We start from the raw sequence: 16,045 nt of genomic DNA, 5'->3' as shown, positions 1-16,045 counted from the left end.
TACTCTCTTCTTTCCATAAAAGACATTCACAGGTTAGGGCACCCATGGTTAATTTACATGTAATTCTGGATCACAAAAGTCTCATTATCTTAGTCTAGTTTGTTAGCACTTTATAAGCATTAGCCATATTAGATTGCATCAATAATCCAATGTCTTTATCCTTCCCAATACCCATGTTATTTATAATATGACTTTATCAATCTTACTATTAAAAAGTATAATGTATATTCCCACACCTTAGGTCTCAGTTCACCTATGTGGCTTGCTTTAGGAGAGACTTGTAAAAGCACTTCTGCAGTAGGGTCTGTTCTCTTGCACCTCTGCCATTTCTATGAGAAAGTTAACCCAGGAATAAGATGACTAACAGACAGAACAGACTCAATTACTCTTGCCCATCCCAGCTTGGATCAGTTATACCCCAGACGTGTGAGTACAGCTTACATCAGCAGAGCTTCCCAGGAAGCTGAGCCCTGTAGATCTATGAAAATAATTTTCTATTGTCATATGCCACAAAAGGCCTTGTGATTATTTGTTACGAGGCCTATACTAATTAATACATCAGCTAACATAATCCACAATTATCCCTTATTAGATAGGTAGAGTGAATATCATTGTTCATAATTTACAGATGTGAAAGAACGAGTCAAAAGTCAAGATATTTTATCACAGTTATACAGCAAGTAGGTGAAAGAATAAAATTTCAGATCTGAGGATTCTAGAGTTCAACTCCAGGGCCCTTTCCACTGTACTGCTTAGTAAAGCTGCCTTGAAAGGTGGAGTTTGAGGACATTCCCATGGGAGTCACATGCTTAGTTGAGGGTTTTGTGACAAATGGTTGCTGAACTATACTTCCATTTGTGCCACCTGAGACTTTAGCTGCTTTACCCTGCCACCTGGAAAGCACCAAACCAGGGCAAAGAGCAAAGTGGGTATGAGTAGGCTATATGTCACTGTGGTTGGTCACATTGGTAGCCAATTATTTTCTATTCCTAAAGCTGTATTCATTTGAGCTCAACTCACAATTTATTACAAAATAAAAAGCATATCCATGTCCTTTTGAATTTGAACTACCTACTTCATTTTAAAACAATAATCACCAAACAAAATCAGAATAATGGAATTGTAATTAGGGCCTAAAGTTTAATAAAGCAGGATTGGTATTATTTCTTCATGTCATCACTCAGGGAAAAAATATTAAAAGGAAATACAAGTTCTCCTTTGTACCACCATTTAAAAAATCGTATTTCTTTTTTTTAATATTTATTTTATTTTAGTTATCAGCAGACACAACATCTTTGTTTGTATGTGGTGCTGAGGATCGAACCCGGGCCACACGCATGCCAGGCGAGCGCGCTACCGCTTGAGCCACATCCCCAGCCCCTCATATTTCTTTTATCTTAGGAAATATCAACAATCAGATTTGTTTAAAGTAAACAAATTTGCCAGAAGACCATAGTTATCAATGCAATGCCTATTAAATTAGATTTCCGGCCCCTGCCAACAATCTACTCAATAATAATATTCAGGGGAGAAATCTGGGAATTTTTAGTTGTAACAAGCAATTTCAGGACTTTTTTTTTCCTGAGGATTTCACTGAGGATTTCACTTTACCATTGAGCTACATCTCTAGCACTTATCTTCTATTTTGAGACAGGGCCTCACTAAGTTGCTGAAGCTGGCCTCAAACTTGCAATTCTCCTGCCTCAGCCTCCTTGCTGCAATTACAGATGTGCATCACCATGCCTAGTAGTCAAGTCATTCTTAGGCTCATCCAAGTTTGCATTTAGCTAATATAGAGACAAAAAGGAGTTATGTATTAGTCAGTTTTGCATCACTATAATGAAATTCTTTTTTTTCCCAAATATTTTTTAGTTGTCAATGGACTTTATATGTGGTGCTGAGAATCAAACCCAGTGCCTCAGACATGCTAGGCAAGTGCTCTATCACTGAGCCACAACCCCAGCCCTATAATGAAATTCTTTTTTTTTTTGAGAGAGAGAGAGAGAGAGAGAGAGAGAGAGAGAGAGGAGAGAGAGAATTTTAACATTTATTTTTCAGTTTTCGGTGGACACAACATCTTTGTTTGTATGTGGTGCTGAGGATCGAACCCAGGCCACACGCATGCCAGGCAAGCATGCTACCACTTGAGCCACATCCCCAGCCCTATAATGAAATTCTTGACACAGGCTATTTATGAAGTAACAAGAGTCATATTTTGACTCACAGTTTTGGAGGTTTAAGTCCAAGATTGGTGTCTGCATTGGATGGCAATGATGTAAGTACATGTCAGAGTGAATGGTCACATCATGAGCCATAAAGCAGAGAGCCTGGAAGACTGGGGTACCACAATCCCCTTCGAGGACATGTATTAATGACCAAAAATCTCCCACGTCTCCACCTCTTAAGATCAACAGAACCTCTCAATAGCACCATCCAGTGGACCAAATCTATGGAGGACAGTAATCCAAACCATAGCAGGTTATAAATAGTGATTTTTAAAATAATGAGTTCTAGTTTTGATGCTTTAAGAAAAATCATCCAAGCCGGGCACAATGGTGCATGCCTGTAATCCCAGCAGCTTGGGAGGCTGAGGCAGGAGGATCATGAGTTCAAAGCCAGTCTCAGCAACTTAATGAGACATTTAGCAGCTCAGCAAGATCCTGTCTCAAAATATAAAAAAGGCCTGAGAGTATGGCTCAGTGGTTAAGCATCCCTGGGTTAAATCGCCAGTACCAAAAAAAAAAAAAAAAAAAAAGAAAGAAAAAGAAAAGAACACCATCCAATTTTCCTGAACCTCAGTGTTCTCATCTGTAAAACAGGGACATTAGACCAGCTCTGTCTAAGAGAATTAAATGGAGCTAGCAGAAAGTACCAAGACATTGAGGTACTGGTTTTTTATTCTGGTAGTATAATAGAATCCCCTGGGAATCTTTTGAAAGTGAATGATGTCCAATCACCTGCCCAGACCAATTAAACAGAATTTCTGGGAGTGGTTCCACATGTTGTTATTTTTTTAGCTACATCACCAGCCCTTTTTTATTTTTTATTATGCAACAGGATCTCACTAAGTCTCCAATTTACAATCCTCCTGCCTCAGCCTCCCACGTCACTGGATTACAGGTGTGTGCCACTGTACCCAGTATGTTGCTATTTTTTAAATCTCCCCAAGTAACTTTAATAAAAAAAAAAAAGCCATGGATGCAAACCACTGTTTCAAAGGCTGACTCCAAGCATTATCAGCCAGAATGATTAGGGTTAGTCTCCCAGCACTTGTTTGTTTATCTGTTACCTGGGAGGCATATCACCTTTCCTATGGTGACACACAGCTCCTATGTACGTAGGACCTAATATTTTGATTCTAAGGTTTGTGTCTACAGTAAATCATCTGCTATGACTCAGAAGAAAAACTCTCAGATTAATAAAAAATTTTCAAAAATACCCCTCACTGCCAACACTGATGTCACTCTCCAAAATAACAAGGGCCAGTGAAAATTTGTGAGACAGGAAGATATGTGCAGGGACTGAGGAAGTTCATTGATGAGATCACCCAGAGAAAGTAGTTCTTTCTAAAATGAATTCCAGGACAGTTTTCATCAGACCTAATGTTAAGTCTGTGAATTTCCAAAGAAAACTCACCTGGTGATTGGTACACTGGGTAGACAGAAGACAGCAACAATAGGGATTCTGAATTACAGTTTTTGAGTGGGCTGGACTATCATTTGACCTGCACATTCTTTAATCATCAACAGGTCTTTGGAGCATCACAATAGCAGGGAAACTATGAAAGGAAACAGCTGGAAAATGACATCTGACCTTCAGGGTTTAGGAAGGAAAAGGCTATTCTTGAACAGTTGGATTTCATGTTTTAATTTCCTATTCACTTGGTGGTTTTATTTGACATGGTTTCCCAGGGGTACCATTTTTGCTATGGACTCTAAATCTGGCAGACTAGTTCAGCTTGTCTGGCCAACCCACATGGCACATACCCAGTGGTCTTTTCCTGGATGGGTTATTTTTTCTCCACTTCGTGAGAAAGTTGTCAGGTAGGTGAAATATGCCTTCCTACCCCCACATGATCCTCCTTGCCTTTATGGAATTCTCTTTCTCACCTTCCCCCTCATAAAACAATAGAAACCTCCCCCTGCCCCAAGATCTCAGTAAAGATCTTCTGGAATTTGTCCATGGATCCCCAAGTTTAAAACTTGTACTCTGACTCAAAATTTCAGATATCAAGCTGGGACAGAGGTATTTTTGGAATAGGGCCCCTGAAACCATGAGAGCAGCTGTGTAGATAATTTGCTAACTAAGGCCTGTACCTTGGACACTGTTCATGTGCCCCTATGCATGTTTTTTTTCTTTATTCCAGACCTGCCCCTAGGGTATCCAGATGGTCCTTAGACCTGTCAGAACATAAAGGTTCCCAGTGGGTTGTCCAACAGATGAGGCCCCAAGGGTGTCCTCAGGCTCTCTCTGAAAAGCTGAATATTTTGTCAGTGTGGTTTATGGGTACAATCATTGATCTAATAAAGTAGCATGAACTGAGATGCTAAGTCTTAGGAGGCTCTCCTGTTGCTGGCCTCCCACTGTAATACATAGAAATCCTGGTCATGCTCTGGTTCTAAGACAGAGTAAAGAGAGGCTGGGCATTGCAAACTAACCTAGTAAACTGCAGAGTTTACATGCTTAGAGGACAAATTCAGGTACAAGGATATTCCTATGGCTCCTCTCAAGTTAATCTCTGCAAGTCTGAAAAGTCTAGTAAGGCTCATATGTACATGTATCTGGGTGACACTAGAGCAATTTAATTTCTCCTATTTTAACCTCCATGGCATCCCCCAACTTCCATAGTCAGTCCTTGATTCCAGATTGGCTCCCCAATTGCCCACAAGCAACTTTGGACCAGAAGCCATCCCCTTTTTTTCTCATCTGGACCCCTTTTCTCCTTTGCCATGGGCAAACCAGAACTATTTCCCCAATATTCTCCTTTCTTTGTTTTTCATTCAAGCAAAAGTCACTTACAAGACAAATGGACTTTTTTTTTGCCCTTAACAACCATTAGAAAACACACAATTTCAAAATTTCCAAGAAATCTTGAAAGAAAACAAAATCAATTGTGATTGTCTCTGGTTATAACTGAAATGGGAGTTGCTCATCTCAGGAATAATTCCCACCCAAAGATCAGCTTTAAAATTTCATTTGGCCCTTACATCATGGAGAGGGCCTCTGCACTTCTCCCTCCATCCCAATCTGTGCAGATACAGGTCTTGCAAGTGAACCACTGGGAATCAGTGGAATTATTTAGTACCTAACCAAATGTTCAAGGACAAATTATAACATTTATTGAATGAAAATAAAGAGGACCTATGAATAGAAAACATATTAATCAGAAGGATTTTTATGGAGGGTGGCCATATGGACACACAAATTCAAGGGCACCTTTTATGGCTTCAAAGATGAAAATCCTTAATTGTGTCTTTAGCTTTAATGATTTCTTTTTTCATACAAGAAAAATCAACTTGAACCATGAGCCCTCCTTTGAATACACTGTGGAAATTCTTATGACAGGATATGCATACCCCTGATCAAGATAAGGATGATCTCATTTTGTGGAACTGGTTTCCTTTTGGTCCATCTCCCTCTTCTGGGACACAGCAAGACTGAATAATTCATGGAGTCAAATGTCTTCTCTCACCTTAGGGTTATTAGATTAACTTATTTTTCTCTCAAGACAAGAAAATCTACTTTCTTATACATAGTTCTTATGTTCTGTTTTTGTGACTAAACATTCCCAATACCCCATCAAACAAAAGGATCTCGCAGGGAACAGAAGAACCAAAACTTAATAACAGTATTAGTAATAAATTGAAATTAAATCTCCTTAATGAAGTCAACTTGGGTTAAATCAGTTTTCCTCAGCCATTTTAGCCATTTGCAAGTAGGATGAATGTGTTTAGTTAAATTTTGTAGGGTGTTATTTTTGTTCAAAGTTATAAAAGAAGTGACTTTGATATTAACTGACTTAACCATCAGTAAGTCACCTATCAGAATTAAAAATCATGTTTGGCCAACTTGATTTTCTTATTTTTAATTGATATTTGAAATATTTAAAGAATGCATGCACTATACCATTCAAAGAGTTCAAAAGAATGAAAGGTAAAAAGTAAGCCTTCTCTGACAAAAGACTGCCACCCCAAGTATACAAAGAACTCTTAGAATTCAACAATAGAAAATGAACAACCAAATTTTAAAAATGGTCAAAGACCTGAACAGATGCCTCACTAAAGACATACAGATGCTAACTAGGCATGTGAAAAGATGTTCAACATCATATATAATCAAGAAGTTGTAAATTAAAAACAAGGAGCTATCACTAAATACTCATTACAACGGCCAAAATCCAAAACACTGACATCACCAAATGACAGCAAAAATATGAAGTAATAGGAGCTCTCATTCATTATGGATAGGAGTACACAGCCACTTTGAAAGACAATTTTGGTGATTTCTTACAAAACTAAACCTACTCTTATATTATCCAGCAATTGCCCTCCTTAGTATTTACCTAAGTGAGTTGAAAACTCATGTCCACACCATAAACCTGCACAAAGATATTTATAGCAGCTTTATTCATAATTATCAAAATGTGGAAACAAGATGTCCTTCCAAAAGCAAATAGACAAACCGTGGTGTTGATATTGACATCAACACAATGGAATATTATTTGGCCCTAAAAAGAAATGAGATATCAATCCATAAGGATCCTTAAATGCATGTTACTAAATGAAAGAAGCCAATCTGAAAAGACTATATGATTCCAACTATATGATTCTGGAAAAGGCAAGACTATGGATACAGTAAAAAGATCAGTGTTTGTCAGCAGTGAGAGTGCAGGAAGGAATAAATAGACAAAGCACAGGGCAGTGAAACTTTTGAATGATTCTATAATGGTGGATACATTTGTTTAAATTCATAGAAAGTACACCACCAAGAGTTAACCCTAATGTAAACTATGGTCTACTGTTGATAATAATGTTTCAATGTAAGCTCATCCATTGTAACCAATGTACCACAGTGGTATGGAATGTTGATAGTGGGAGAGGCTGGGGGTCAGGGTAGGAAATATGTAGGAACTCTGTGTATTCCACTCAATTTTGCTGTGAACTTAAAACTGCTCTAAAAAATGTATAAAAAATAATAATAAAGCAAGCAGATGTTTGCCAAATATAAAAAAGTAAACCTTTTTCCTTCTCCTAATCCTGCTACCCTGTCAGGTAGTCAGTCCCCAAAGTCTGGAATGACATTCTAAATCCAAAGATATTTCAAAGGCTTTGTCTAGAAATCTTGCTGATTAAGCCACTAAACTTTTGTTAACTTTTGACAAGTTGAAAGTTCAATGGCCTCTTTTCCTCTAGCAGTGCTCTGAGAGGCTGGTGAGGGAGTAGTGAAATGGGCAAAAGGTAGGAATTACAGGGTATGAGCATCAAAGAGCATGTATCTTTTACCACAAAGGGACCTTTCTGTGATATCTGAGAGGGGACCTCTATGAACTATGTGAACTATGTCCACAATTGATAGATCCAACTAGGAAATTCATGGGTATCAAGAAGTATGGCAATTAAAATGGCTGAAGACTGTTTTTCTTTTACCCTATCCAGTGCTTCCTCCATATGCCCCCCCAATAAAAATCCTTCTGATTAATATGTTTTCTATTCATAGGTCCTCTTTATTTTCATTCAATAAATATTATAATTAGATGTAGGGAGGATGATTCCCAGGTTTTTGGCTTGAGCAACTAGGAGGATGAAGTTGTCATTTCCTGAGAAGAGGAAGGTGGTTTCGTACTGTGTCAACTTAGCTGAGACTATGCTTCTTAGAGTTTCCTTCCCTCTAGGCCTGCCTCCTAAACTCCAGACTCATAAAATCATGCATGTTACTAAATAAAAGAAGCCAATCTGAAAAGACTATATGATTCCAACTGTATGATTCTGGAAAAGGCAAGACTATGGATACAGTAAAAAGATCAGTGTTTGTCAGCAGTGAGAGGGCAGGAAGGGATAAATAGACAAAGAACAGAATTTTTTGGGCAATGAAACTTTTGTATGATACTATAATGGTGGATACATTTGTTTAAATTCATAGAAATTTCAGAATTAAAGCAGAAGCCATTAAACTTTGAAGGTCAGTGTCAGGTACCAGGCACCACTGCAACTCACATACATTAGCACTGATATTCTGGCTTACCTTGTTGGGAGCCAGTAGGTAAGAAGTAGCTGGACCCAAATCCCCTCCACCTCCCACTGGATCTCCTCCTTTAGGACTTTTCAGACTCCTGGGCCAAGTGTCTGTGTACCTCCATGGCAAAAGAAGCTGCTTCTTTCAAGTTACCTGCATCATCAAGGTTAAAGGCATTGAGAACCAGACACAGGCTTGTCCTCAACACTTCCAGTTAGACCTTGTGTGTTCCAGGTGGTCCTTGCTCTCTCTTGCTTCATGTTCCTTTCCTTCCTGGTGGCTTGTGCTTCTGACCCCCAGTGGTATCAGGCTCACCCCCAGATGCCAAGGCAACAACCTTCCATAGACTTCTTCACCAGCTTCTTTTTGTGGCTCCTGTTTCATAACTTTACTCTGATCCTCCAGATGTCTTCTTCTATACCTTTATGTCCCTAGCTTCACCCATGATTGTGAGGGGTTCAATCACTATAAATAAATGTTATTCCATATCACTCATTGTGATCCAACTCTCTGTTCAAAAATCCACTGACGCACTGTGAAAAAAGCAAGCTTGGGTACAACATCAGGAGTTTGGTTTGGAAATGTTAAAATTAAAATTCTAATCAGCATCCAAATAGGAATTTCAAATAGGAAGCTTGATGTTTTGAGTCTGTAGTTCAGGGTTGAGGTCCAAATTTCTAATCTCATTAGAAATTTGGGAACCATCAGTGTATAGATAGTCCTAAACCTATGCACCTAGATGAGATCATCGAAGAACTAAGTGTAAATAGAGAAAAGCAGTAAAATGATCAAGTTCAGGATGTTCCAACATTAAGAAAATGAAGTGCAGAGAATACATACTGAAAGAGCAAATATTGAAAGAAGACTAAAGAAAAGGTATTGAAATGAACATAGGTTTTCAGTTGTTGAATAAACCTAGAAAATGTGGAAATGCTTGCAGACAATTTATCAAGTAGATGAACAAAAATTATCTTGGCTAGTTTGTTTTTTTAAAATATACCCTCTAAAGATTTGATGATGTTTTTGTTTGCATATCTCCCACTGGCCAGGAACTCTCTTAATTAGGAACAACGGCAGGTTTAGAGCATCAGCAGGATAATTCAGGACCAGCCATAACAGCAATTACAGTAAAAACAAAAATAAAATCAGAAAGCACATCTATCATTCAAACAACCCTAGAAATTGAGGTGTTTTGTAGGTTGTTGCTGTTTCATTTCTCCAGATCTGGTTTTGTGACACTAACAAGTGGCGATTCATAGCCAGGGACAATTTTGCCTCCAGGAACATTTGGCAATGTCTGGAAATATTTTTGGTTGCCATAAAATCCAAGGGAACAATGTTAGCATCTAGTGGGCAGAGGCCAGGGATGCTATTAAATATCCTACAATGTACAAGACACCCCCCTGAAAAACGTGAATAATGCAGGTTAAGAAATCCTGACTTAGGATCTGGATACTTACCTCAGAAAGTAAAATGGAAGTCTTTATAAAGCAATAAAATCATAACAAAATACAACTTTATTTTTCAGAAAAAAATGATAAAAGGATGGATGAGTGAAGGAAAAGTAAGGGAAGATCAAGTTCCGGAAAAGGAATGACATGATATGCAATAGTTATGGACTCTGAAAAGAATTTAGGTCCAATAAACAACACTGACCAGATGAAGAAGCACTGAATGATTGTTTAATAGGAGGTAGGAAGTGATATTCACTCAATCTTACAGAACCACAATATTCCCTAGGACACACTTTACTTGTAGCTGGGACCTAATCACAGGAGAAATATATTAAGACTCAGAGCAAGTTTTGGAGGGTTAAGCCAGGATAAGATGAACAAGCAATGGATCTTCAGCTTCTCTACTCTGTGCACCCTGCAGTGCCAAGTTCTCTGCTGGTCCCTCTAATTAATGGAAGCAGAGGAGAGTGGCAAAAACCTAGACCTAGATTTCAATGAGTAAAGAACAAGGTAGTTTGCTCATTATAAATTGGGTCAATTATGATGAAGTTAAATGAATTTTCTTATTTTTCTAGAATATTATTATTTATCCACTTATTTTTCATCCACTGAATAGCCCTAGAGGAGGGCTTCAATTGGGAGTTCTTAAAATCAGCCACCAGGCTAAACAATGTGCTTCGAAGTTTCAAAGGTTGCTGTGCACTCAGAGTAATTTATTAAAAATTAATTTTGTGTGGGCTGGGGTGGTGGCTCAAGCGGTAATGTGCTTGCCTGGCATGCGCGGGGCACTGGGTTTGATCCCCAGCACCACATAAAATAAAATAAAGAAGTTGTGACCACCAAAAACTGAAAAATAAATATTAAAAAAAATAATTTTGTGGAAAGACTCAGTAATTAGGCAGTTCAGGTGAAGGGGATGGGTAAGCCATGAAAACAGTACCAAACCAAAAAATGGATGATGGAAAACAGACACATCCACAGTCTCCTGCAGCATTACACATGCCCTCGCTGCCATGGGGTATGCCCATTAGGAACAAGGAACAGGCCAAAACCTTCATTTGGGACCTGTTGCCTTTAACAGCTGGGGAAAAAAGCCCATTATCTCTTGTTGCCCACTTCACTTGAATACAATACAATCTCACTTCTCCAATTGTCCAAATACAATATATAGCACATTATCTATATCATAAAAAATGAGTGGCTATTATGGGTTTAGATATTAAGTGTAACCCAAAAACTCATGGGTGAAACAATGCAAGAGAGTTTAGGGGTGAAATGATTGGGTTATGAGAGTCTTAACCTAATCAGTGCATTAATACCCTAATAGGGATTAACTGGGTAGTAACTGTGGGCAGGTAGGGTGTGGCTGGAGGAGGTAGGTCCCTGGGAGTGTGCCTTTGGGGTATATATTTTGTCCCAGGTGAGTGGAACACTGTCTCTGCTTCCTGGTGCCATGTCCTCAGCCACTTTCCTCTGCCACACCCTTCTGGCAGGATGTTCTGCCTCACCTCCAACCCAGAGCAATGGAGTTGGCCATCTATGGATTAAGACCTGTGAACCGTGAGCCCCAAATAAACTTTTCCTCCTCTACAATTGTTCTTGTTGGGTCTTCTGGTCATAGTAGCAAAATAACTGACTAAAATGGTGGTTGACTCCTATTGCAACAACTGAATAGCTGGTCCACCCCATGCTGGGTGAGCAGATAGACCTCTCTGGTAAGGGAGATGTAGCCTGAGATGTGAGCTAAGGAGCAGCATTTACACCACACCATGGAACTGCAAAGCACAGAAAACTGGGAGATTCCAAGAAAACAAAATTAATGGCTAGCAAACTGTGACTAACTAATCCACAAAAGTTGCTCTTATATTTTGCCTAAATTCAGACATGTGGAAATTCTTAAAAAAAGAGAGAGAGAGAGAGAGAGAGAGACAGGGAAGAATGCATACCTGAAAAGAAACTGTTTTCAAGGTCCTTGAGATAGTCCAGAACTGCCTATTTGTTCAATGGTGATTGGTGTTTCCAAAGGAAATCATTTTTGTCTGATTCTGAGTGAGAGTCATTTTGCTTCACATTTGGTGGTGCTGAGGCTCAATCAGGGCCTTGGACGTGCTAGGCAAGCACTCACCATTAAGCTACCTCTTCAGCTGAAAGAGGGCTTTTTAAAGACACTCTTAGTAAAGGAGCTTTTAATTCAACTTGATATAATGTATCTACTGTAACATGTAATAAATGCAGTTTTATTGGTACAAAAAAGCACGTTTATTTTAAAAGTTAATATTCAGAGATTCTTTAAACACCTGCCCCCAAACACTAGCAGATATCAAGGCAACAAATTTATTGGAAAACAATATTCCATAAACTGTGAAAGCTTCAATCATACCACTGCAAATCCATCATGAGGACCACAGCTTTAGCCTACACTTTACTGTACTGCCACCAACAGGAATAATTGTTTTCATCTACAACAGATTCAAGGGAACTTTTCAAGGCAAAAAGGTTAAATGTCCCTTTACTATCCTGATTGTATTGTATAGACAATAGAGTGACCCACTATATTCCTTTCAAGAATTCTAAAATTCCCAGCTCTAACACAAGGAGAAATCAATGGTCAGTGGTTGTGTATAAGAACATCTTGATAAGTGTACTATTATAAGAAAACCCCTCAGGCAGGAGCTTGCAGAAGAATGCAGTGAGGATGCTTGCACCAAATGCACGGAGTCCCCATGTATGAAAAAGCTAGAAACACAGGCTCATTTACATGTACTGAACTGATGATGGCTACCAGGGGCAGCCCTAACATGAAGGAAAGACATTCCAAACATAGTAAATCTTGAAGTTCCCACCAAAACAGATGACACTTTCCATGACTTTCCTGGCAATTTCATTCCTGGGAACTCTGGAGAATAGTGAAAGTGTCCCCAAAGCATCCAATATTTATTTCCCTTGGTTGCTGGTGCTTCTGTGTGTGCTCTTCAAACTAAATGGAAAAGAAGAGGTGTGGCCAGCCCCACAACACGCACAGCTCTAGCGGAAGTGTGGACAGGAGACAGGAAGTGCAGCCTGAGTCTGCAGGTCAGCGGCCTGCAGGTCTGGGCCTGGGCCTGGGATCCATAGGAGCGCGCATGCGTCCTAACAGCCACTCCTTGATCTTGGCCCCACAGGTCCACTTCCGGCTGACCGAGCACCCAACGCGGTACAGACAGTGGCACAAACAGGTACAGGTCTTTTCAGAAATTTCTGGGTGTTTTCTGTAATGCCCCCGGGGGGTGGGTGTCTTGGTGAACCTGTTGAATGAAGGCTGTTGGCTTCAGGGTGGACTGTAGAGTTTGCAGGACCCAAAGTGATAACTGTCCACACGATTTCCACCTCCCTCCACCAATGCACGTACGTTTCTCTCCTCTTTAGGGCTCCTACTTTATTTTAAAATGCAGCGATCTTTAGAACAAGCTTTGGATCGTGCAGAGGATGTCATTGAAAGTGCCCAACAGAGACCCCCTAAGAGAAAATACTCATCTAGTGGGGAGAAATCTCTACATCAAAAACTTTATGACATTTATGTAGAAGAATGTGAAAAAGAGCCCGAGGGGACGGAGGAACTCAGGAGCAATGTCAACTTGCTGGAAAAGCTGGTTAGGAGAGAGTCCTTGCCATGCTTAGTAGTCAACTTGTACCCGGGAAATAAGGGCTATTCTCTGATGCTGGAGGACAAAAGTGGGTTCTTTTCAGAGACCATCCAGCTGCCTTATGGAGAAGGGGAACTGCTTGAGTACTTGGATGCAGAAGAATTACCACCTATTCTACTGGATGTCCTAGAAAAATCGCAGCTGAACATTTTTCATTGTGGGTGTGTCATAGCAGAAATCCGTGACTACAGACAGTGCAGTGACATGGAACCTTCCACTTACCAAAGCCGGCATATTCTCTTGCGCCCCACCATGCAGACTTTAGCATGTGATATAGAGTCCATGACGAGTGATGACCTCCAATGGACTCAGGAAGACAAACTTGCCCTTGAGAGTGAACTGCTCTTAGCTACAGCTGAACCATTGTGTCTTGATCCCTCTGTGGCTGTCACCTGCACTGCTAACAGGCTACTGTATAAGAAGCAGAAGATGAATACTAACCCAATGAACCAGTGCTTCAAGAAGCATTCATTGTCCTCTCCGAATCTGCAGCAAGAGCTGTCACAACATCAGTCTCCCCCTGATGCAAGAGTATTGACTGCTTGCAAAAAAGAGGAAGAGAGAAAAGCAGGTCTGAAACAAGACCTGAGGATGCCTCCAGTTGGATATCGTGTGGACATGTGGAGAGAGAGATGCTGTGACTTGGCCATACCTTCTGAAGTGGATGTGGAGGAATATGCTAAAGTGAAGGAGTCTTTGAGATCTGATGACCCACAAGCAACAGTCTGGCCAGATCCTGAGTTAGGAGATGACTTTGGATTTGAGTGTGACAGTGGCAATCAGCTGTGGGAAACGAAGCTGAGCTTCATGCAGTCACTCAATGATCCGCTTTTCTCTGGCAAAACTGCATCACCTAAACAGGGCCCATGTGAGATCCAAATGTATCCCCCCCTGGTCTCCCCAGCTGACCATTCACATGGCTTCGTGGAAGGGTCAAAGACTGATGCAGGGCCAGTGAATGTGTGCCAGGAGTCAGTCCAGAGCAAAGTCGAATGTGCAGGCAAGATGCCCCATGGCTCCAGTGGCTCAGCCCATCTCAGGCAACCCTCTCCAGGGAAAAAGCCAAAGCAGCCTACCACTGGATGGGTGCAGTCGTCAGTACCAGGGAAGGCATCAAAACCTCGAGCTCTGGCTATGACTCTTCCCTCCAGCGCAGGACAGACTTTGTCAGGTAATAGTCCTACTGCACAGCAGGCAAGCAGCTTGCACAGATTCCCACCTCTTGCCCCAGCTCCTAAGCGACGTGGTGCTTATCAGAAGTCTCCTTTAGGTGTCAGCAGAGGAGGAGGAGTACCTTCTCCAGCCACCTGGACTTCTGCCAGCTTGTCAGATGGAACTCTGACCACCCAGGGCCCAGTGGGCTCCAGTGGCCTAAAGGTCATCAATGTGGTCGGCCCAGGGCAAGGAGCCCAGGTTTTGGTGAGTGGTTACAACCCTGTGCTGAGCCATTCCACCAGTGCCTATGTACCTATAAGCCTTCTGCCCACTAGAGGTCAACTGCACAATGCACAGCCATGTCCAACACAGTCACCTGCTCAAGCAGGTGTGCAACTGATTTTAAATAACACTTCAGGTCCTGTAACTGTCTTCCAGCTTCCACCTGGTTCCATCATTTTGAACCCCCAGCAGCAGCAGCCGCAGCAGCTGCAGCTGCAGCTACTGCAGCCCCAGCCCCAGCCCCTGCCCCAGCCCCAACTTTACCAGTTGGTTCCACAGCAACAGCTTCAGCAACCCACAACTGCTCCTCCTCCACAGGCAGGGCCACAGGCTTCTGTGCCAGCTTCAGGTGGTCAACAGTGGGCCTTGCTGGCCCCGCAAGCTGTTGTCATTAACCTAGCTCAAGGCAACAGTGTTCTGCAGCCCCAGTCAGCTATGTTGTGTCAGCTTGGCTCTGGTCAGCAAACACCTAGGCAGTGCCTTCCTCCACAGAGATTCCAGCTCTCCACTGCCCCTCAAGGGCAGCTTCAGTCCCAGCCACTGCCACAATGTCTACAGCTGAGACTGGTGCAGTGCCCTGTGTCTGTGGCCACAGCACCCACTCTGATAGCTCAGCCACGTGGGTTTGGGCGCACAGCAGGCCAGGCAAAAGATAAAATGAAGAGTGGCACCCCAAAGTTCTGAGTCTTGCCTTGGTTTTCTTCTCTTTTTAAAAACATACCAGCATTGAGCCAAATCAATTCCAAGCTTTCACTTCATCTGTGGTATTTTTAATATGTCAGTATTTGGCATTTTAGAGTATAAGCTTTAGGGCAAAGCACAATCCCTTGATTTTTTGCATAGAAACAGGGATGGATTTAAGAAACGGGGATTATCTTGTTTAAGTTATTTTTTTAATTGTTGTTGACATGATTATTTTTATTCTATTTTTATGATCATTTAATTCTATTTTTAATGTGTGCCCAAATCCAAACTAGGTGCAGTTGAAACTCTTGAAGCTTATAATCTCTCTGAATGAGAAAGTTACAGTCAGAATATACATTTTAGAAAATGGCTGGTTTTTACATATTTTTGTGAAAAAAAAATAGAACACAGCTTACTATCTTAACATTTTTAAGTGTGCTTTTTACTGTGGTATTAAGAACATTTCATGTGGTTGTGCAGCAGAACTCTAGAACATCTTCATCTTGCAGAAATTAAACTCTGCACTACCTAACACCAGCTCTTGATTTCCTCACC

General features: G+C 40.9%; 1 pseudogene; it reads left to right on the top strand.

Moving 5' to 3' along the window:
* The first annotated feature begins 13,111 nt into the window (after positions 1 to 13,111).
* Positions 13,112 to 15,490, top strand: LOC143639340 (transcription factor SPT20 homolog pseudogene; annotated as a pseudogene).
* The last annotated feature ends 555 nt before the right edge of the window (positions 15,491 to 16,045 follow it).

Source organism: Callospermophilus lateralis, chromosome X, assembly GCF_048772815.1.
Source record: "Callospermophilus lateralis isolate mCalLat2 chromosome X, mCalLat2.hap1, whole genome shotgun sequence".
NCBI classification, from domain to species: Eukaryota; Metazoa; Chordata; class Mammalia; order Rodentia; family Sciuridae; genus Callospermophilus; species Callospermophilus lateralis.
The sequence above is the reverse complement of the archived record's forward strand: the minus strand, read 5'-3'. Positions and strand labels throughout refer to the sequence as shown.